At 37.4% G+C, this 22,530-nt stretch overlaps 1 long non-coding RNA gene and 1 pseudogene across 1 annotated transcript; one reads left to right on the plus strand and one right to left on the minus strand.

Moving 5' to 3' along the window:
• The first annotated feature begins 495 nt into the window (after positions 1-495).
• On the plus strand, positions 496-20,437 carry LOC108704065 (annotated as a pseudogene).
• Positions 20,438-21,256: 819 nt separating this feature from the next.
• Positions 21,257-22,166, minus strand: LOC121393282. Its single transcript, XR_005960939.1, has 2 exons — positions 21,806-22,166; positions 21,257-21,722 (listed from the first exon to the last, which is right to left on the minus strand). It is a non-coding gene; the product is annotated as an uncharacterized LOC121393282 (long non-coding RNA).
• Between the last annotated feature and the right edge of the window lie 364 nt (positions 22,167-22,530).

Consider the following 22,530-nt stretch of genomic DNA (forward strand, 5'->3'; position numbering starts at 1 on the left):
TAGAGAATGGTTGTAGAATGTCCCCATAGGCTAACATAGCACTTCGGCAGGTTTAATTTGGTGAAGTATTGAAGTCGAAGTTTTTTGATGGGCGGCAGCATGTGAAGGCTGTCTCAGGTGGCATTACTGCTTGAAATGTGCCTGGCTGTGATCATCACAAAATAATGGCAACAAAGGTAAACCATATGGCAGCCTACATTTATATATAGAAAAAACAAGCAGAAAAAGTTTTGTGCAGAATAAACTACGATCAGCGAACCATTGAAAATAAGAATAAAAATGACATAGCCTTTCTTGCTTTTCCTCACAGCCCATTGTTTTATAGAATTCCATTGAAGATGTTTTTTTTACTAAACTCATCCTTCCTGTATGAAAATTCAGAGCCTGGAGAAGAAAAATTCCTGCAAACAGAGGCCATTGGCCTTTGGCGATGTTTATTAAGACTGTTTTATCTCCTCCTTTGTTCAGAGTCGCCAATTATTTCTGTAAACTTTTAATCGAACTTTATATTTGCACATTTTTTCAACAGGTGGAATGCTTTCAGCTGCAAAGATTTTCCAGCATTTCAACAATGATAAAATCGATATGACGAGGCACAAATAAACATGCCTCCGCACTTGTCACTAAGCTGCTTGCAGATTTGAAACTTCTTATGGCTATGTATGATGAAGACATCTTGAACAATCCCTTTCATTTAGCTTTCCAGAAACAGAGGCCTGATATAGTTGATAAAGTTGCAAAGGCACATGGAATTGTAAGTATCGCACACAAACACAATATTCATACCATATTTAATAATTATTTGCCTTATTTGAGCTTATATCAAACCTAACATCAGTGTCTCATCAATGAGATAATAATCCAGTCCAACCACTTTTAAAACCTTGTTCCATGTTACCATCTAGTGTAAATTGAAATTATGGCTTAAGAAGAACTACACTGTTTTCACAAAAGAGGGCTAACCCCTCTCTAGCCAACCCAACTCCCCAACTGTGCAGTGGGCACCCGAAAGTGTCCCAAATTAGACAAGTACAGGTATGAAACCTGTTATCCAGTATGCTTGGGACCTGGGTTTTTTTTCGAATAGGGGTCTTTGCATAATTTGTAAGTCCGAACTTCAAATCTACTAAAAAATAATTTAAACACTAATTAAACCCAATAGGATTGTTCTATTTCCAATAGGACTAGTTATATCTTAATTGGGATCAAGTACAGGTTTTATTATTTTATTATTACAGAGAAAAAGGGAATCATTTTTTAAAATGAAATCTATAGGAGATGGCTGTCCTATAATTCTGAGCTTTCTGGGTAATCGTTTTTCCAATAACGGATCCCATACATGTATATTGCATCCACAGTTGTTGGCATCAAAACAAAACACTTCTGACTCATAGGTGCCTACTCTGCCCACATGTGATACTCCCTGATTTTAAATCTCTGTGCCCTGGAAATGTTGATAATTGCTTTCAAAACTTATTTCAGTGACTAGACCTTTTACTTTATACCCTGTAGTTACTGAGAAATTGCATCCAGAAAGGTATGGGAAACCCAATATCCTTAAAGCTCCAAATTATGGGAAGGCATCTCTTATCTGATTGTTTGCCTAAATGGGACATATGACGGATAAAGGACAGCTTCAACCAGCGATGCGCTTCTGGTTAGACAGGATTTTCAAATCTTTCAATTGATATCTGGCTGATTTTCAGACTGATACCTGTCAGGCAGGCCAAGTGTTTGCCAGCATCAGGAAGCTTACAACACAGAAAAGGAAAATTCCACCAAGTGTACAGGGTGTGCTCCCATTTACACTATTTTTAATTAGAAGCTGTAGTACTTAATGTCCACTTTGTGACATTTGTTTTGGCACTAAGTCCCTTAGATGTGTAGATATTGGCAACTAGGCATAAACTATTAAGCCAGAAAAAATGTCCTCTTCTGGATTGATGATTGGACTTGCCTGGAACATGTCAGGCAGGATTAAAGGTTGGTCATATTGCAGGCAGAGAAAAGTGCCCTGCATAATGCAAATCTTCTGACCATTTAATCACTAGTATTCTGAATCAAGGCGAATTACTGTATAGCAGATACATGTAGGATACAGTGGTGTAGGACCTGTGGATGCTGGTGGTAGTGTTGGTCATTAAACAGGCTTTTCCGCCTCCATTCCCAGCTGCCCTCAGATAATAACACATCTAGGTTTATGATAACCTTATTCTGATTTATGCTGATGTCACTTCCAGTTCTGCACATATGGTGGGTTGGGTTGTGGATATAGCTGCTGCATGTCCGATCTTTTAGCGTATACAGATTGTGTGAGAATGCTTGTCCATCCAATTAGACCTGTGCAGATCTCTAGAGCTATATAAAAGCACTTGGCCTGCCTTCTTCTGCTTTTACGTGGTCATGGATCTCGTTGGGGACTAAATTATGATACATTTAAAAGCAAGGGATGCATTATGCATTGGATTGTAAGCTCTTAGGGCTCTTGCACACAGGCGTTTTTATGCATTTAACGAGCGCCTAACCGGTTTGAGCAAAAATAAATGCATTCGCTAATTGATTCTATTATATTCTGCCATGCTGTAAATTACTCATGAGCGTTCTGCGTTTTACTCCATTTGTGTTTCAGTGCGTTTGTTTAGTCGCAGCAGACTGCATTTTCTTACTGTTAACGATAGAGTAGAGGGTTACGTTTGGAACAGATAAAAAGAAAAAAGAAAGAAAAGGCGATTAAACTCAATATATTTGCTCAGCATGTGTTTATAAAACACAGAAGCAAACACCCTTGTGTAAGAGCCCATATGTACTTTGTATTTATTATTGTACTTTGTGTTTATTTGTATTTGTTATTGTACCTGTTTGTTAAGTTAATTCATTGTTCTGCTGTAAAGTGCTGCTTACATAGCTATGTAAATAAAAATACATGTGCATACATACATATACCAATTGGAAAATTGGAAAACATATTTATTTCTGGTGAACTGATCTGAAACCAACTGAACTGAAAAAAAGTGTTGGAAGGTGAACAACCCCATTAATGAATTTAAAATCTTGATTTGTAAGGGACCAAATGGTAAACAAAAAAACCCCCAAAAAATAGACATGTCTAATTTGTTATTTAGTAGATGAAATAATGACCTTTTGCAGATCGGATTATATTGTGTTTAGACTTGTGGCTGATCTTGTGATGCTTTCATTATGAATGTGAATATGTGAGACTGAGAATCCTCTGTTCTGTGTGTGTAACAAATATCATGGTTTAAGTGATGCAAAACAAAACAGAAAAAAGATACCTTATGTCAACAAGCCCTACAGTAATATTTTAAACTCACTTACTTAACTAATTGTAATTATAATTTAGGCTTCTTGAACACTAAACATTTAACATCAGCTCTTTTTTTTTTTTTAAAAAAAAAGCATAATGCTACAAATAAGCAACATTTTCCAGAAAATTAAGCATAGCTGGCATGAAATAATCTTATTCGTTTCCAAAACAGCCATAACATAATGTCTAAGCAACTGTCTGGAATAAGTTACAAGACAATTGTGCATACATATACATACATTTTAAAGGATTTAAATAGTCACAAAAAAGCTACAGACCTAGTAATGTTTGGCTAATCTTTAAATGCTGACATTTATTAACAGATGGATCACATTAAAATGTTTACCAAAAAGTCCATATTTCCACTTTGTTGGATCTAGTGATTTTATTCTCTAATGATTTTTACTGTAAGTCTTTGTTTAAGGTCCTGGTTCCATGCAAGGGGAGCGTTTCCAGCATCTTGAATTCTGCATGTCCTTTTGATTCGTATATTTTGAAACCCACAGAAGGGGGATTTGAGACAGAAAATGGAAAGGTAATGTGTTATGTATATTTATTAATAGAAAAATACAGTAACGTAACTAGAGGTGGGCAGGCCCTGGCGCAGGATGTGCAGCTGGGCCCAATCGCACCCCCTGCTCCCCCGGTAGTTACGCCACTGGAAAAATGTTTTAATAGCCGTTTCTTTTTGCCTTTTCATGCTGTTAAGTTGTTTTTTCTGCTTGCTTAAAACCATTGCAGTACAACTTTTTCCATTTGAAAGATTATTTAATTGTTTCAGGGACGAGTTATGTTAAAATTATAATGTTTTACAAATAATAAGAGCTACACTTTGCATTTGCATGGGTTATCAACACCTCACAGGCATCAGCAAGGCTGATGAGAACACTTATTAAGTTAAAGTTAACTTGTGGGTTCTCCTATAATGTAGAGCACATGGGCTACATATACTGTAGAAACTATGTAGTATATTCATAACCAACTAAAATTCGTTTTGCTATAAGTAACAATAATGATCATAATCACAATGTAGACTTTTTCAGCGTTTGTTAGATGAAGGCAACACCATGGTAGTAGGTGAACAGGTGCAGGGCCGGAACTAGGGGTAGGCAGAGTAGGCACGTGCCTAGGGTGCAAAGCTGGGAGGGCGCCAGGCACGTACCTCCTCTGTCGCCTACCCCAAGTCTGGTTCCCTTCTGTGGCCGACTCTATGTAGTTTTCGCGCTTTGTGCGCAAATTCGCGCATGCGAACGCAAATTCTCGCATGGGCATGCGCGCACGGGCCTGCCTAGGGTGCCTGCCCAGCATGGCCCGGCACTGAACAGGTGAGATTTTCTGTGAAAGCAGCAAGCGAGCTAGATTAATATAATGGATGATGGTCTATTTGGCTTTCTTTTTCATTTTTATAGCTGAAAGTAGGCATAAAAGGGCATAACTGTAAAATCCCATCATTATTTAGCAATCCTGCAGCACATTGTATCCCCTTAATGCAAAGCAGCAGGATATTTTAATCAGAAAAGCATAAAGATCGGCATTTATAAGCAGCTTCTAAGTGTAATGCCATTGGTCTGGGATAATAAACAGCTTTTAAAAGGGTTGTAAACGCAAATATTAAAGCTTGCTTAATGGAAGCAAATGTAATTCTGTGCAAATTTACAGTATGCATTCACTATATATTTATTTGTTAATGTCATTACTATTGAAAGCAGTTTCTCTCACCTGGTCACCTTTTTTCAGTTTAGTTGTTTTCAGATAGTTCCGCAAAAATAAAGCTTTCTGTTATGTATTTGTGACTTTTTTTCTAATATTGAATTTTAGGAGGTTATTTGTTAAAGTCTGATTTTTTTCTTCTAGTCGGACAACACAATTTTTTTTCGTAGATAAAAACCCCCTAGAGTTTCTCGAGACTTATTAAACCCCGAGTTAAACTGCCGAGTTCATGGCAGATGCCCCGTTGACATTTTGAAGATATCCTGATCTGCAGAATCCCAGAGTTTTTGTAAAAGGCAGCTGTTCTAATTGATACAATTGTTGCTAATATCACAGAGTTGAGGCTGAGAAATGTATCAATTAATGTAGCAAATTGTAACTGAATCTGCACCTGGAGTACTGAGCCAGAGGCAAGAACATTAAACTTTAGACTTAAATTTTGGAAAACCTGTAAAAAATAAAACAAACAGAACTGAAAAAAAGTTTTTGTGGTAAACAACTAAACTGATAAAAAACAACCCATTATTTTTTTCTGCTGGGGTTAGTGAACCCCATTTGAAAGCTGAAAAGAGTCCACAAAAGACAGTAAATAATTGATAAACTATACATCATAAAAAAGGCAAACTGAAAGGTTGCAAGGAATTGGACATTCTCTGAAGGATTAAAGTTAGCTTAAATGTGAACTACTCCGTGAAGTGTAACAAATTCACATTCTTGCTTTTTACAACCACTACTTTATTATAAAATACAAAATATAGAGAACATAAACATTACTAGTCACGTGACACCTTATTAAAACAGTTGTAAGGCTTTGTTATAACTAGGGATGCTTTACCGGGACAGCATAAGCAGGGGCCCAGTTAAAGCATAGTAGAGCTACCATGAAAAGGGGTGTGGCATACTGGAAAAATGGTTGGTTTAGGAAGTGCAGAGGTAGAATTTTGTGAATCAGGGGCATAGCAGTCTTTTGGGGCCCTAATATTTTTTTATGGCAACCCTGGTTACCACATACTGACATTGTTGCAGTGTGGCCTTTGGTGTAGGAAGTCAGGGCCCAAAGAGAAAATGGAAACAAATGCTGCAGCTATTTTTTGTTGTAACAGTGAACAGTTTTATTAGGTAAAAGACAAAACAGGCAATATTTAGGAGATTATCTTGCTCTATCTTAAGCCTGCCTAGTAATGCAACACACAAACTACTGATCCCCTCCAAAAAGGCAATGTACCTCACCAGGACCCACCCCCATAGTACAACCACCAATCAATCAAGTACCATTTATTATAAGTGAACATTCAATTACAAGTCACAGTTCAACAAATAGTCCTTCAGAGGAAATGATTCCTTTATAATTAAATCCCATAGTCCTTCCATATGCTGAGACAGACTGCAGCCTGATTAATGATGCTAGAATTGGCATGGCAATAGAAGAGGACTAGCAGATGCTGCTTTTAGTTGCAGTTATAAATACATATAAAATACAAATAAGTTACTTCATGGAGAGGGCAGGGTGGACATCTTTGGGCATAGCAGTGGTGCAACATGACAATAAGACTATAAGGCCAAGGTGCATATTTTGTTACAGCACACATACCACAATTTACTGCAGCCTTGTAAGTGCATAAGCTAAACATAGCTGCACTATGTGCAAGCTGATATGTATTTAATGTGTTTTACTTTGGGTGAAAAATGTATGTATACTTCTGTTGTGATAGCTAGATGATTTCTTGCATAATATATCTCCAACTCTCTGTAGCCATATTTAGTGTGCACTATAGAAAGTTAAGTGCTTTATTGGTAAGAGCTTAATGTATGCATTTCCCATTCTCAAGGCATGTTTGCTTAAGCATTCAAGCCCTTGCATATTGTAAACAATTTCCATTTTCTAGAAACTTGTACTTCTATTTTCTCTTAGTAGGTGAGGTAATATTTAAAAGTTAAAATTTCTAACCTCTTTAGGTCTGTTTTTCTCAGCATTTTGGATCTTGACACACTATCATCCAGATAGATTCTTTGACAGCTGCAGTACGTTCCTGCTCTGCTGACATGCACAGTGTTACCTATCCCAGCTCCAGTGAGGGAAATATTTTTGGGTTTATAGGTTCCCAGAACAACTGCTCCAGGAAGAGAATGAAAATTTTTGGGAACAAATTAAAGAGAAATGTTTGTTCTTCTAAATGGGAACCATTGAGCTAGCTCCCACACCAACCCATATTGGTGAGACGAGACAGACCTTTTGCTCAGAAAACTGAAGGCAATTAGCAGCACTTAGAGAAGCTTTTATCAATACAATGACACTTTGCTGAGAATCCCCGCTGCTTCTTTATTTCTAGCTCTCACACATGGCCAACATTAAAAAAAAGATATCTAAAAAGCAAGAAGGAAGGGTACATAGGGCAGCCACAATAGGGTTAAAAGGTGTTCAAGTACAAGGTTAGTTGAATCCACCTGAGGTGCACACACAGATCCTGCTCCTCTTTTGGGTTTGTACTTACACGCAGTCAATTTAGATAAAAGAAAAGGTGATAGTATAAATCTGTTTGATAAATATTTTAAACACAATCACATAACTCCAGTAGCCTACTCACAAACAGCATCAAGAGCGCATCACATTCAAAGGTAAAGTCCATACTCCTAAAGGAGGCCATACACTGGCTAACATAAACTGCCAACAGGCTAATTTATTGGGCAATGTATGGGGCCCTCCGACAGGCTTCCCCAATCAATATCTGGCCAAAAATCAGGCAGTTAATTGAGCATTAGAACTTCCCAACACACTTCCTGGTATGATACAGAGTGCTTGGATTTAAAATTCAATCACAACAATAACATAATACATGAGAGAGTAGATCTATTGGAAAACTTCCCCTGGAGTCACTAAATCAACAGGGTTATCCACACTTAACATTGTAGTGTAACAGGTAAAACATACCCTGTAATTTAGCATTAGTGCTAGAGCTTTACTTGCCCTTTTGTCGGGATGTCCCTTGTTATATTTGCGTGTTTTCTTTTCATTTCCAAAACAATTCTGTATATTGAAGCTAAACTGCTCAGCACTACGCTGACATTTCAAGGCAAAAGAGTTTAATTAGGATATGTGCCTTCATTTTATTGTTAACTTTATCAATCCTCAATAAAAATATGTTTTAAAATAAAAGAAAACAAATGTATAGCTGTAATGGAAACTGAACTAAAATATATTTTAACTCCCTTAACATGGATAAAAATATAACAAGGGAGTTGTTACTAACATACTGAGTGAGATACTTATCCATCATACATTCAAGTGTCAGTTCTAAAACACAATACATATCACCATGAGCCACCAATTAAATATATGTCAAGAGTAAATTAGTCTATGATGATGGACTGGGATGAAGTGTCATAATCTCCACCATACTGTACACCGAAAGGTCCAGTGATTGACAGCTGCTGTGTCTGTGTTTTCATTTCATTCTTTTTTTCTGAACCTTTTGGTGGAAAATGATCAGGACATAGCTTGTCTTTTTACAGTAATTGATTTCTACAGTGTCATCTTTTTTTTCTATTTCTATTTACAACAGATGATATATGATCTGCTGTTTAGTGTAATATATAAAACAATGTCCTACTAGCTGATCATTTAGAATTGTTATTTGTAATAACAATATGAGTTTGTAGTTTAATATGCCATCTGGCCTTCATACAGTTCACTGTAAGGTTCTATGGGTCAGAGCCTGAAGGAAAACCAGTAGTAGAAGTAGATGGAAGCCACAAGCCAAATATCAATGAAACATCAATTTACATTCAATTCTGATTTCCTGGATATTCTTAAAATACTATATTAACATTGTCTGTAATGACAATATGTTATATTTTTATTTACCTTGTTATGAGCTTATGACAGCTAAACAAGTATTGGATGACAGGACTTAAATGTAGTGTGTCCGAAAATGCTTTCTTTGAGGTGATGCCACTACAATGTAGACCCGGACGTTCTGCTTGAATTATATACTGTATCTCTTAAGTTTGGTATTGATGAAGAAGGTAATACCATCGACAACCTGAAATGAACACACACTCCTGGAGCCAGCTGGTGCAGATAAAGGATATGTAATCATAGATACATCTATGCATATGCATCTATTATTACATATCTCTAAATATGAAACGCGTTAGGACTCATTGTTTTAGCTAACTGGAATAAAATCAAGTTTTATCGGCACTGGCTTGCTCCAGGAGTGCGTGTACATTTCCGGTTGTCGTTGATATTACTCCCAAAACTACAGGTTCGGGGTGCTGCACCCGAGCCACCGGACTGCATCGGTGAGTGCGGTACATTTTATTGCCTAAATTCCAACATTCACTGTTGTTGTGTAGTGGTCGAGCCTGAACGCGATAGACCTGAGGTCTTTACACCCAGGTTCTTTTAAGCACCGGGTGAGCCACAGTTTTTAAATTATTTCACAGCTGTGATTGAGCCTCAAATTTCCCCTTTTCGTGTGTATTGTTGAAGGAGGGGCAGGAGATTTCCCTCCTTACAGATAACTTGTGGAAAAATATTTATATATACTATTAAAAAATATTTTATTGACTATAAAATTGTGTTTATTATCATTTAAGGAGATCTTTATTCAAGTAAACCTGGTTAAACTGGGTTCAGGGTTTGCCTACCACCTCACCGTTCCAATTCTTTTTGAGGAGACTTTCTACAATGAAAAAGAGGAAAGCTTTAACATTCTGTGTATTGCGCGTTCATTAGAAAAAGAGCAAAATACTGGTATTTACATTTCTTTATAATAATGATATTAAGTAATAAGGAGCTTATTTTTCTAACCTTTGTTCTTGATACCATCTTTAGTAAAAAAATATTCCAACTTCTGCTTAGAGCAGTTTTAATACTTTCAGCATTGTAGTAAAGGTTTTGAGTTATTAACTAATGGTATCATAAGAAACTGTCCCTTTTTAGAACATGTCATGTTATAGCAGGGTTTCACTTTACTTTGGGGAATGTGTGACAACCAGACTTCTGGACCTTAATGTAGCAGTGGCTCTAAACATCCTGCTTGCCACTACTCAGATGTTATCACCACAAATACTAGCCAGATTGGGGCATATTTATGCAGCTATGCCCTTCCAGGTTCATGCAAACAAGCAGAACTCTGACCCAGTAGTGAGACTCACATTCTCTGCAATCCGTTGCACCTAAAACCTGGCAAGCTAATCACTAAGCCATAGCAATGGATTGTAGAACACTCAATTGATCTCATTGTGTCTGCAATTGTTTGCCGAAACAAGACAGCCATAGATTTATATATATGCCCTTAGTATAACTAGGTTGCATGGAAAGAACTCTGAAGACTGAAAATGAACTATGAGAATGTAACAGAGTACTAAAGTCTTGGTTATTTTACTTTGTCCCACAGAACACTCAACACCCTCAAAATTTTGCACTCTGAAAAATATAGAAGATGTTAGAGAATTTTTGTGAAAGAATGCTGAGAAGTTTTGCGTCTTTTCGAAGCACATTTCAAGTTAAAAGGAAAAACCTTCGCCATTACATTGTAAGGCTTTTTTTTATTCTCTTTCAGTGTGTTTGTGTAAATAAATGCCATCAAAACGAAACCTATAGATCTCAAAGCAAAATTTCTGGAGTAATCCATACATTTCCAGACTTACTGTGCACTTGTATATCTTGTAGGGTCAGACATAAAAGGCCATCATGATCATGTTGTTGCTTCGGACTTTAATTTGCAGGCCAATTATTCTTTGGTCATGACCACCTTAGTAATTTTATTTTTTGATGGTTCTTTTCTTATTTGAAGCTATGAAAGCATGTAACAAGACCCCACAGAAATAGTGGCAGGCAGTTGAATGGTTTTGCAAAAGAGATATAGCTATGACTTAATTAATTTTTTTAAAACAGGCATTTGAATGCGACAATGTCATATAGAATAATATGTCTATTTCACCTTAAAGAACACTCTTAATATGCCCAAAATTACCATTTCAGATAGTTCTGAATGCGTGTAATAATTCATTCATAAATAAGTAGGGATGCTCTGAATCCACTATTTTGGATTCAGCCGAACCCCTGAATCCTTCGCAAAAGATTTGGCCTAATACTGAACCAAATCCTTATTTGCATATGCAAATTAGGGGTGGGAAGGGGAAAACATTTTTTAGTTCCTTGTTTTGTGACAAAAAGTCACGTGATTTCCCTCCCGTCCCTAATTTGCATATGCAAATTACGATTCGGATTCCGAATTCTGCTGAAAAAGGGCGAATCCTGACAAATCCCGAACCAAATCCTGGATTTTGTGCATCCCTATAAATAAGCAAACCTGTTACAGTAGAAGGCTTTTAACTAGCAAGACACTTATAGATTGAATGCTCTTTTCTGTGAGTTCATAGTATTTAAAAAATTCTTTGTTATTGGCAAGTTCTAACAGCACTATTTTTTTTACTATTTCAGGACTCTGTGAACGCCCTGTATACAAGATGCCTTCAGCATTTACTACGAGACTCACACTTGGTAAGAATCTGTGTTTAATGGCCATGCAATGCGATATTCTCTGTCTCAAATACAACTTTTTTTTTGGGATTTGGGGTCTGATGATACTCGATAAAAAGTATGTTATGGCCTAAAAGGGTTACACCTAATTTACAATAGTGCTGTCTGTTTTTCCTGAAGTAAAGACTTAAAATGGGAACTGTAGGCCTGTTGACAATTTATATCTACTTATATACTTATCCACTAAACCATGTATAGATAGGCTGTGAGTAAACTTTTTTTTTTGTCATTTCTGTTGTGAATTCATTTTATCTGTCTCTGTAGATGTATGTACATCATGGTATTTATGAACTAATCTTCAAACAAGTTGGAACAATTGAAGCAAGTGAAGTAAGCCGTTTATTACTAATCAGCCTGGAAAATCTACACTAACCCCTATCATGCTTTTGGGTGTTGATTCCATATGCAGTTTTTACTGGTTTTTGTACATTTCCCCCTTCTCATAAGAGTTCTGAAAGCTAGGTAACCCTCTAAATGGTAAAGGTTGATCAGTTATTTGATACATCTCTCAGCATCAACAGAAAAATACCAGTTGTAGGGATGGGCGAATTTGACCTATTTCTTTTCACCAAAAATTTGCTGGCGGCGAAATGTCGCAGACTGCCATTAAAGTCTATGGGCATCAAAAAAAATTTGTCGCTCGCCGACAAGTCTATAGGTGTCATTTTTTCGGCGAAAAAATTCACCCATCCCTAACCAGTTGCTCTGACAATTTTAGGTAAACACTGGGAAGCATCCTCATTAGGGGCTGAGGGTACTGCTGCTGCTGAGCAATGTATTAAACTAATGTTAGTAATATTTCAAACTGTAACAACAGCATGTAGAATTTGTACCAGTCAATTATTTCGAAAGCTTTATCTGTAATACATTTTCTAGGCAAAGGTTCCTCCCACCACCCCCAAAATCTGGCTTTGACTTCTGTAATTAGAAAGTCTCTTATTTTAATTAATAAAAATGATTACATTTTCATTGTTGTGATAGTTCTGTTACATTCTGGAAAATAAGTTTGCCTTTATACTACTGTCCTGTGGGAGCAGATACTATGTATGCTGTAGTTAATTGACTGTCTTAAACAAAAAACAGAAATATATCACATAACTGTAATAACAACCACACTATGAAGTTTGCTACCATTTTTGCTGAAGTCAACACTCTTCAATGTCTCATCATAAGGTATAGACTGACCGTGTTATTTTGTGGATTATCCAATTTGTATCATTGTCAGGATGCAGCATTTAACAAGATTACAAGAAGTCTTCAGGATCACCAGCAAAAGGATATTGGTGTAAGGAGTTCAGGTAATTGAGAAGTATTAAGAGCAATTTCAATACTTAATTCCAGATATCTTTTTTTTTAAGCTGACAGGAATATGCCAATGCATTAGAGAAATAGCCTGAAAGACACTGGTACGTGGACTTTTCTGGGTAATTAATTGCTTTTATGGGATACAGTTGAGAGACGAGACCAGGAAAAAGAAAAAGGGCACGTATTTAGTGTAGGAACAATTAACTATTAATTCATGGTATAATTTTCATCTTGAAGGGCCAACTTATTAATAAGGGTAGGTTTTATTTTTTTTAGATGCATTGATTGTTTTACTGCAGTGTTTCCCCAAACTCCACTGTGTTTTGCAGCATTAACATACCCAGTGCAAAGCGTGTATTATGTCGGTTGAATAGATGCATATCCCCCCTGCAGAAACTATTATGCTTGAGGAAAGTGGTACAGACGATCATGCATTCTTCTAGTCAGAGAGGTATGTAACCAGCATTTGTTCATCATTCAATGAGGTTTTCATATAAACATTTTCACTTTTATGTCTTTTTACTGTTGTGTAATTTGTGATTTGAAAGCACTATTGTAACTAACAATGTGAACCCCCCCCCGCCCTGCAACCACAGTTTACAGGTTACTGCTCCTGAACCACGATGCCATTTTTAATAGGTAGCGCTATACCTGCCAGAAGCATCCCCCACCCAATACTTCTGCCACTGTGGCAAAGATAGTAATGTAACCCATCCCTAGACTCGTACTGTTATGTAAAGTACACACAGCATACGAAGACTATCAAAAAACTCTAATTTTGTAGGCAATTATGAGTAATATATGGTGTTGATTTTACATGGTGCTAAAAATTATCATCTTTAAAAATAGCTCCTTTATTAGAGCTCTCTATAGATGATTTCTGGTCCCTGTTCCTGTTTCAAATGAGGGGTGGGCATGTCCTTACGGTCCCTCCCAGAAGCACAGTAGGAGGGGGACAGCCAAAGACAGGCTTCAGTTCCCTATCGGTTCCTGCTAGCTTCTGATTGGTTCCTATCCTACAGTGCAGTGAGCTGAGTGCCGACTACACCCTGCACAGCCTTGGGAATTCAGGGAGCAGGGAGTGGAAGAAAAGGAACAATTATTAGGGTTTTTGCATAAATATTGAATAAACCAGCACAATTACAATATTGTAATAAGTAAAAGTTTTAAAATGAATGGACTTAACAAATAAAGGTGGAAAGTTTGTCTCAGCCAAGTAAACCATAGTAACCATTTAGCAGTCAGCTTGTACCATTCTTATGCTGTTGGAACAGTGACTGAAGAAGCTTACCCTGCTTCCATGTTGATTAGGTTTAAATTAATATTTACAGTATATTTGTGCTTAATAAGAAGTTTAGTTGTATCTTGCTCAGAAAACCTTGTTCTGATATCATCTCCCTTCCTTCTGTCTTCCATATTCTATTTCTGTTTCTTAAAGCACATTGCTAGGGGAAATCAAAAAGAAGTGGAGAAGTTACTGAGCCAAGGTGACGGGGATGAAGAAATTGTTCAAAAAATTTGCCACCCACTCTGCTCATGTGACAACTGTGAAAAGCAGGATTCTGGGTAAAAACAGTTCTATTACGGGGAGCTGTCGATTGACACTTTTGCTTTGTGATGCTTTGAGCGTCATACGGATATATTTATCAAAGAGTGAAGTTAATAGTGAAGTTCCACCACTAGAGTGAAATTCCGCCACTCTCCATTCATTTCTATGGGATTTTTATAGGCGTATTTATCAAAGGGTGAACTTTCACTTTCACCCATTGATAAATACGCCTTTCAAAATCCCATAGAAATGAATGGAGAGCTGCGGAATTTCACTCTAGTGGCGGAACTTCACTCTTTGATAAATTTACCCAATAGTGTCTAAATCTACGTGATTTAGATTTTGGGTGGCCAAACTGGTCAAAGATTGGCTAGTTTGGTGACCCTGTCATACCAGATTTTAGTCGGTATGATCAGCTTTAGTGGACTTTTTTGAATTGCAGAAGCAGCATTCACCCAACAGGAATGGAGTGTTTCACCATCCATGTTGCTTGTGTTTCATTGTACCTTGTTTGACATAGATTAGTAGTAATTTGTATATATGTAGGTATCACATTATTTGTAAAGTGCTGTTCATCCAGGAAGCGATAGCTACTAAGCAGTCTGAACTGCCAAAGCAATTTGGGTCTGAACTTCAGCAGTTAGTGAAGGGGTCTCTAATTATATATGGATGTCTTTGGCATACAGTTGTATTTAAGGATATATGAAGATATAAGGTATCCTTAAGAGAGATTGTACAAGGAGAACAACAGAGGACCAATTACAGAACCCTGAGACACCCCCACATTATTTGTTTTAAAAGTGTTTCAAAACTAGTGAAAAAATAATTTGTCTCCTGTTTTTTTTAAGGAAACTTAATGATACTTCAGTTGTTACCCCATTCTCTAGAGATGACCGAGGTTATACTCCCCTTCACATTGCAGCACTTTGTGGTAAGTAGGTAAACACCTATTCCTCAATGCCAGTGCTGTTTCTGTTCTTGTTGGGATGCTGTAGAAATATTTTTGGGAAAATGTTATTGGGCAGGTATCTGTAAATGTAATTGTTACTTTAATCTAATTAAATAATTGAGAATATTGGATGAGCACACCGATACTGCATCAATGTATCCCCCTAACCAGTCACAGAATAAAGCATTGCATTTTGTACACACTGTATTTCATAAATGAAGATTTAGTCACATACATCCGCACACTATATATATTTGTACTATACCATAGGACCCATATTGATCATATTGAAACAGAGCATCACCTGTTCTAGTTCCACATTAGAAGTTTGTATATACAACATATTCATATTTATAATATCTTGATAATAGTAGTATTTTTAATATTTTATAATACTGTTATAATACTGTTATTGATTTATAAATTGTCTTTGCCGTTTTTAGGACTTCACTGACTTCACCCTTTTTTCCCCTAGGCCAGGCTCAGTGTATCGACTTACTCATCTCTAAAGGAGCTATAGTTAGTGCCACAGACTATCTTGGTTCAACACCACTTCATCTCTCTTGCCAGAAAGGCCACCAGAAGATTGTAGTAAGATGCTTAAGGTTTAAAGTTTATCTAAAATCTTTTATAATGTGTAGTCTGAAGTTGTTTTATTATGGTTATTATGGCTTGTTATCTATTTTACTTGGGTGTGCCTTTCCTGGGAGAAGTGGAAAGGAATTGAAGATAAAATAATATTAATATAAAAGTATAATTTTTGTACAGCAGTTCAAGTATAAGAAGCTGCTAACCTAAAATAAATCCTTATGATGTGGCAACATACTGTGGACAGTTCATTTTAGAGATAAAAGTTTATCCAGGAACTGGTGCGATTGCTATTTTAGGAGTCAAAAAAGAAGGGATTTTCAATCGCCTTTCTCTGAATCAACTAGTAGGCAGGTTTCAGTTAGGCAAAAAGTTCTAACTTGATGAACATGAGTGTTTTTCCAACCTCATCTACTAAGTTACAAATAATGTGTAGACATATGTATGATGTGTTGCTGGTAGAGGTTAACTTGCTTTTATGGATCTCACACTCATTGATGTTATTAATGTTATTTTCTTCTTTTTAAGCTTCTGTTATTGCATTATAAAGCATGCAGTGATATACAAGACAATAATGGCAACACACCACTATATTTAGCTTGTACATATGGGCATGAAGATGTAAGTATTTTTTTATGCGTAAAAATAGAAATTATAATTCTAAGCCAACTTGTATACAATGCTCCGTTATATTAAAGTTATTTGTTAATATTTTCATGTCTCTTGTGATTTCCTCCAGTGTTTGTCCTGACTAATTATTGAGATGTTCTATTGATTGTCAGCTCTCCTTCAGGCAAGACTCCCATTCTCACTATGTAGTGCATGTTTTATGACATAACAGCCCTGTGAAAGAGAATCACAGAAATGTGCAATGCATTATGGGAAGTAGAGACATAGCTAGAGCTGATCTGACCATTGCTATGTTTCTTTAGCCAGGCAAGCCGTTGTTTAGAATTACAATTTATTTTTCTTATTTTGGTGGTTTAGTTTAAATTGACTGAAATGGGAAAAGAACACATTTTCATTTCATTTCAGTTTCTATAAATGTTCTTTAAATTGCAAGGGCATAGACTATTTTGCACAGTGAGGATTTCTGTTTATAAAGTGACATGTACATAAAATTACATCCTTGTAAACAGTGCCTCCCAGTGTTAAAATATGATTAAAATGTCAGAAGAAATGCTTGGCTTTACCAGTTTACCTGCTTATTTCTGAAACATGTGAGCACTTCTTTCTACTCATTTAGGAAAACTATTGTAAACTGTACAGTGGGGTAGGGAATTACAGATTTATATTTAAAACAGGTGCACACACACACACCTTAATTGTTATTTATTCTTACAGTGTGTGAAAGTCTATTACGATTTAAACTCCTGTAAAATTGATATGGTTAATGAGAAGGGAGATACAGCTCTCCACATACAGTAGCTGCTCGATGGGGCTATCAAGGAATTATTGAGGCCCTGCTAGAGAATGGAGCTAATGCTGACATACAAAAGGAAGGCAACGCCCATACAATGTGCTTTAAACTAAAAGGTAAGCAATCTTCAGTGTTCCAAATTTAGTTGTTTTGGTCACCACTAATATCTTAATGCATGTTTTGTGAGAGGTTTTAAGGGTAAGCACTTCATCCATTTTCTTTGTCCCCTTAGCAATTTTTAGATGCACTAAAATATTATTGGAACAGTCATCATGCTCGTTACACACTTTTGATAGCATAGCAAATACAACCTAGACTAGATACAGGTATGGGGCCTGTTATCCAGGAAGCTAAGGACTTTTGTGAATGAGGGGTCTTTTTGTAATTTGGACCACAATACCTTAAACCTACTAAGAAAAAACTTTTCATTGAAATCAATCCGAAGAAAGCCGGAAATGTGGAAGATGGCGTATCCTGTTGAGTGAAAACACCAGACTGATTTTGCCTTCAAATTATATGATAATCCTAGTGATTCACTTAATTTTGCCACACATAGATATGTTATTGGATCATTTTCTACCAATAAATACATGACAAATATAATAATTGTTGGTTTGTTTGTTTAACTCAGTTTTCTTCATCTACATTAAGGACTTCAAATGTCATATTATATTCATCCAAAATTGTTTAAAGGGTTTCCAAACTTTCATGTGTGTTTGTGTGTGTGTGTGTGTATGTATGTATGTATGTATGTATGTGTATATGTATGTATATATATATATATATATATAGATATATAGATATATAGATATATAGATATATATAGAAGTAGTGGAGATCGCACTCACAGGTCTTAAGTGTAGTAAATAGCTTTTTATTGTGGACAATCGCTGATGTTTCGGCTGATACAACAGCCTTTCTCAAAACTTTGAGAAAGGCTGTTGTATCAGCCGAAACGTCAGCGATTGTCCACAATAAAAAGCTATTTACTACACTTAAGACCTGTGAGTGCGATCTCCACTACTTCTATTGATCCTCCTGAATGACGATATATATATATATTTTTTTTTTTTTTTTTGTTACAGCTTGTTTTTTTTTCCTTCTAGATTCTAACGCTCATGGAAACGGTCTATGTAACAAACGACCAGAGACAGATTATCTCTGAGGTTAGTTTACATAGGTAGGCTTAAAATGTGTCATCCATAATCAACAAGAACAATTATTAATGTTGTTAACACAAGGGAAAGTGCCCTTTTTCAATTATGTTGTAGTGTTGTGTTTGTGTTCAGGAGATCTGGGCACACTGGTCTCAAATAATTACGAAACTGTAACAAGCTTTATAATGGCAAGTCTAATTGGACATCCTCGCCCCATTGAAAGAATTAGTTGATCTAATGATCCATGACCTCTGTGTATTTTATAACTTCTAATGTCTACACATTCAAGTTGCCAACTGACATTAGGTCATAACCAGGTTTGCCCATATTGTACAAATTTATGATATAGACCTTGTTCAAGCAGTATAAAATTCGCTTTTTTTGCATTTTGCTGTGTGAAAATGTGTCCTTTGTACAAGAAATGTAGAGTAATTCATGGTCTGCTAATACTCTGGCTGACCAAATAATGGGATATAAAAGGCAGTTAGTACTCTGGTGCCTTTTTTGGGTTATCAAGGTAGATTTTAGAAGAAGCAAGACACTAAGCAATCTTCATTATTATGACTGGATAGTAAGCTTATAGCACACAGCATTACATGTTTAACATGCATAATGATCTATGGAGCATCATTCTGCATCTTGTTAAGGCACAATTATCCTACACCTGGCATATGTCCATTAACCATTTTCAGGTTAGTAGGATAACCCTGAGATGCATCTTCGGTGGTATTTGGTGTTAGAGGAATGGAAATAGATCATAAATCTGCAAGCAACTGTGGATACATCCCCTTATAGTGCAGTAAGAAACTGAGGGATCAGTCAGTTGTGGCCTATTGACATTGTGGGATACAAAAAAACTCTCTGCTTCACACATCAATAGTCAATTTTTTAACCAAGACTATATTAGGGGCATAAAAGTCTCCTGAATAAACAACAGCTGAAATGAGCCAGCAGGAAGTGGTAGACCTGGGTGGTGCAGGCAAGGTATGTTTTGAAATGTTTCCCAACAAAGGATATCCAACAGTTATAATATTAATATTGAATAAATATAATTTGTTCCATTTATGGAATTTCCCTGACATTTAGTAAAGTCACTCTTTGCACTGCCTTATTTAGTAGTACTGAATATTGTAAGTGGCACCAACCAACCAACCTGGCAGCATCGTCACACAGTAGCATGCTACTGCATTAATATATTGGGGATGAATCCGAATTTAATTACGTATCCCTTCCATTCCTGTCTCCCTGCCATTGTTGGTTACAATACAGTCATTGGGCAGATCCCTTCAGTCTGAAGATGCAATCAGTGAATCCTCACAATCCAGTTTGTCTTCTGCATCACCTGACACCAGACAAGAAGACCTGAAAAGCAAATACAAAGAGGTATACTTTTAATTTTTTTGAGAGGTGCCTGTCAATGTTTGTCCCAGACTTGATACTGACTTTTGATCAAACTAAAGGCTACAAGTAAAAATATGTTTTTGCCTCAAAGCAACTAAAGCTCTAAGCAACTTATACATTCATTACAAATGTTCTATGTTTTGTAAGTTATTTGTATATGTATTGCTATTGAAAGCAGCGTTTGTCTGTCTGATGGTTCAGACTGTTGAAATAATGTAAGACAAAGCAGCTGATTAATAGACCTGTCTTTGCAGGGGAACTAATACTTTTGCAACATTGTTTAAAAAGAAACAACCAGGAGGTAAGCAAATGCTGCTTTCAGTAGCAATTGGTTTTACAAATAACTTAAAAAACACTGGACATTTTTAATAACTGTATATTGGAAAGTTGCTTAGAATTATGTTTTGTGTTATTCAGATTGCCGTGCCCTTTAAGGTGCCCATTTGTCAACTTGCCAAACAAGCAGATCTTGGTCCGTTTTAGCCACCCAAATGCAAGGCAGAATAAGACTGATCCAGCTGGATCATAGACTACTGATGCACTTCTCAACCAAGGGTTTTTTTATTTTTAAACCTGTCCAACTGATATAAGCCACTTAGGACAGATATTGGTTGGGCAGGCCCAAAGGTGGGCCCCAAACACAGGCCAGTAAGTTGCTGACTCCGTCTGGAGGGACCAAGTCCACAGTTTTTATCGGCCTGTGTATGTTCATCTTCTTATTCGTACAGAGAAGGGAACATCTGAGACAAAATAGCTCTCTGAATTGTCCCTGCCTATTTCTCCTCAATAATGTATGTGCTGTAAACTTTCAAACAAGCAATTTTCATGGACTCTATAAAGAGATTAAGCCTATTGCTGTGAATTACTTTTTACTAGTTGGGAGGAATCTGGCTGCACTAGGATTTGCACATGGCAGCTTTTTGTAGAGAAAAGGGTACAACATCACCCCTTTTGGAGTGCGAGTAGTGTGTCTGTTGATGCTGCTTTCTTAAAGGGATACTGTCATGGGAATTTTTTTTTTAAATGAATCCGTTAATAGTGCTGCTCCAGCAGAATTCTGCACTGAAATCCATTTCTCAAAAGAGCAAACAGATGTTTTTATATTCAATTACATATTTGCTACAATAATCCAAAAGTAGCAAATATGTAAAATATGTATTGAGAACCAACTGTTCTTGTGCAGGAGACCCTCCCCCAGAATATAGAATATTACAGCACAGTGAAATGAATAAACAAGCCTGTGGGTTATTACAATATAACTAACATGTAACTATTATCCCCCCCAAGAAACTGTCACTCATATACTTTTTCATATATTCCTTTTTTATTCATTTTTCAAAGTTTTTAAAGCAAAAAAAGAAGAGCAAAATAGAGCAGAGAATCCATTTTCCATCTCTGTCTGTGGTATTAGGAGAGTCAGTTCTACGGGTTTTGCGTGGGATTCACTGTGCAAGCAGCTTCTTAGTCTTGATCGATGGCTTCCTACTTCTTCTAACTGGAACATGAGACCCAGGTCTCCACGTGGAGTTGATTCAGTGCAGTCCGGGAGTAAAACACAGAGAATATTAATCAGTACATTTCAATTCTTTTTTTCTAAAACAGACTCGGGAGCAAGATGAAAGGTTCTCTCAAATCAAACATTACCTTTTGGTATGTAGAGGCACCGTCTTTGCTTTACCATATGCTGAATTCTGGACACAATTCCTCAAAGAAGTCCGTGGTTGGGCGTTGAAGGAAAGAAATAGGTTCACAGATTTCTTAGCAAAATCTCAAAGACAAGTAACAAAACACAGTGACTATTTATGTGCAACTATACAAAGGCTGCACCACGTTTATGAAGAAGATATTTACCTCCACATTTTCCTAAGATCAAACACCAGCTGAAAAGCATAAGAAAGAATGTATGATAGAAATAATGCAGATAGCCCATAGTAAGTGAACTGAAAGGTGAGCCTTCGAGGTGCCAGGGACATTAAAGCTTGTGGCATCAGCAGTAGAGATGAATTCATCCCATGGAATCATCACGCGCCACAAGTTTCATCCTGCGCCCTGTTAGTCACCTGACACCACAGTCAGCTCTGCCCCCAGCTCAATACTAAGTGCCACCCACAATTAGAGATGGAAAAGCCAGGGGCCCAGAGATAGAGAGCCTTAGTTCAGGGTCGATGGCAGGTGACCCAAGGTGGGAGGGCCGAAGATGGGGGCCAGAGGTGGGGGGGCAATGACGGGGGCCAGAGGTGGGAGGGAAATGATGGGGGCCAGAGGTGGGCGGGGCAATGACGGGGCCAGAGGTGTGGGGGGGAAATGGCGGGGGCCAGAGGTGTGGGGGTAAATGGCGGGGGCCAGAGGTGGGGGGAAATGGCGAAGGCCAGAAGTGGGGGGGAAATGGCGGGGGCCAGAGGTGGTGGGGGAAATGGCGGGGCCAGAGGTGGTGGGGGGTGATGGGAGCCCGAAGTGGGGGGAGCAATGACGGGGGCCAGAGGTGGGGGGAATGGCAGGGGCCAGAGGTGGGGGGCAATGACGGGGGCTCGAGGGGGGGGAAAGGCGGGGCCTGAGGGGGGGGAATGGCGGGGGCC

This window comes from Xenopus laevis, chromosome 4S (assembly GCF_017654675.1).
Source record: "Xenopus laevis strain J_2021 chromosome 4S, Xenopus_laevis_v10.1, whole genome shotgun sequence".
Taxonomy (NCBI): domain Eukaryota; kingdom Metazoa; phylum Chordata; class Amphibia; order Anura; family Pipidae; genus Xenopus; species Xenopus laevis.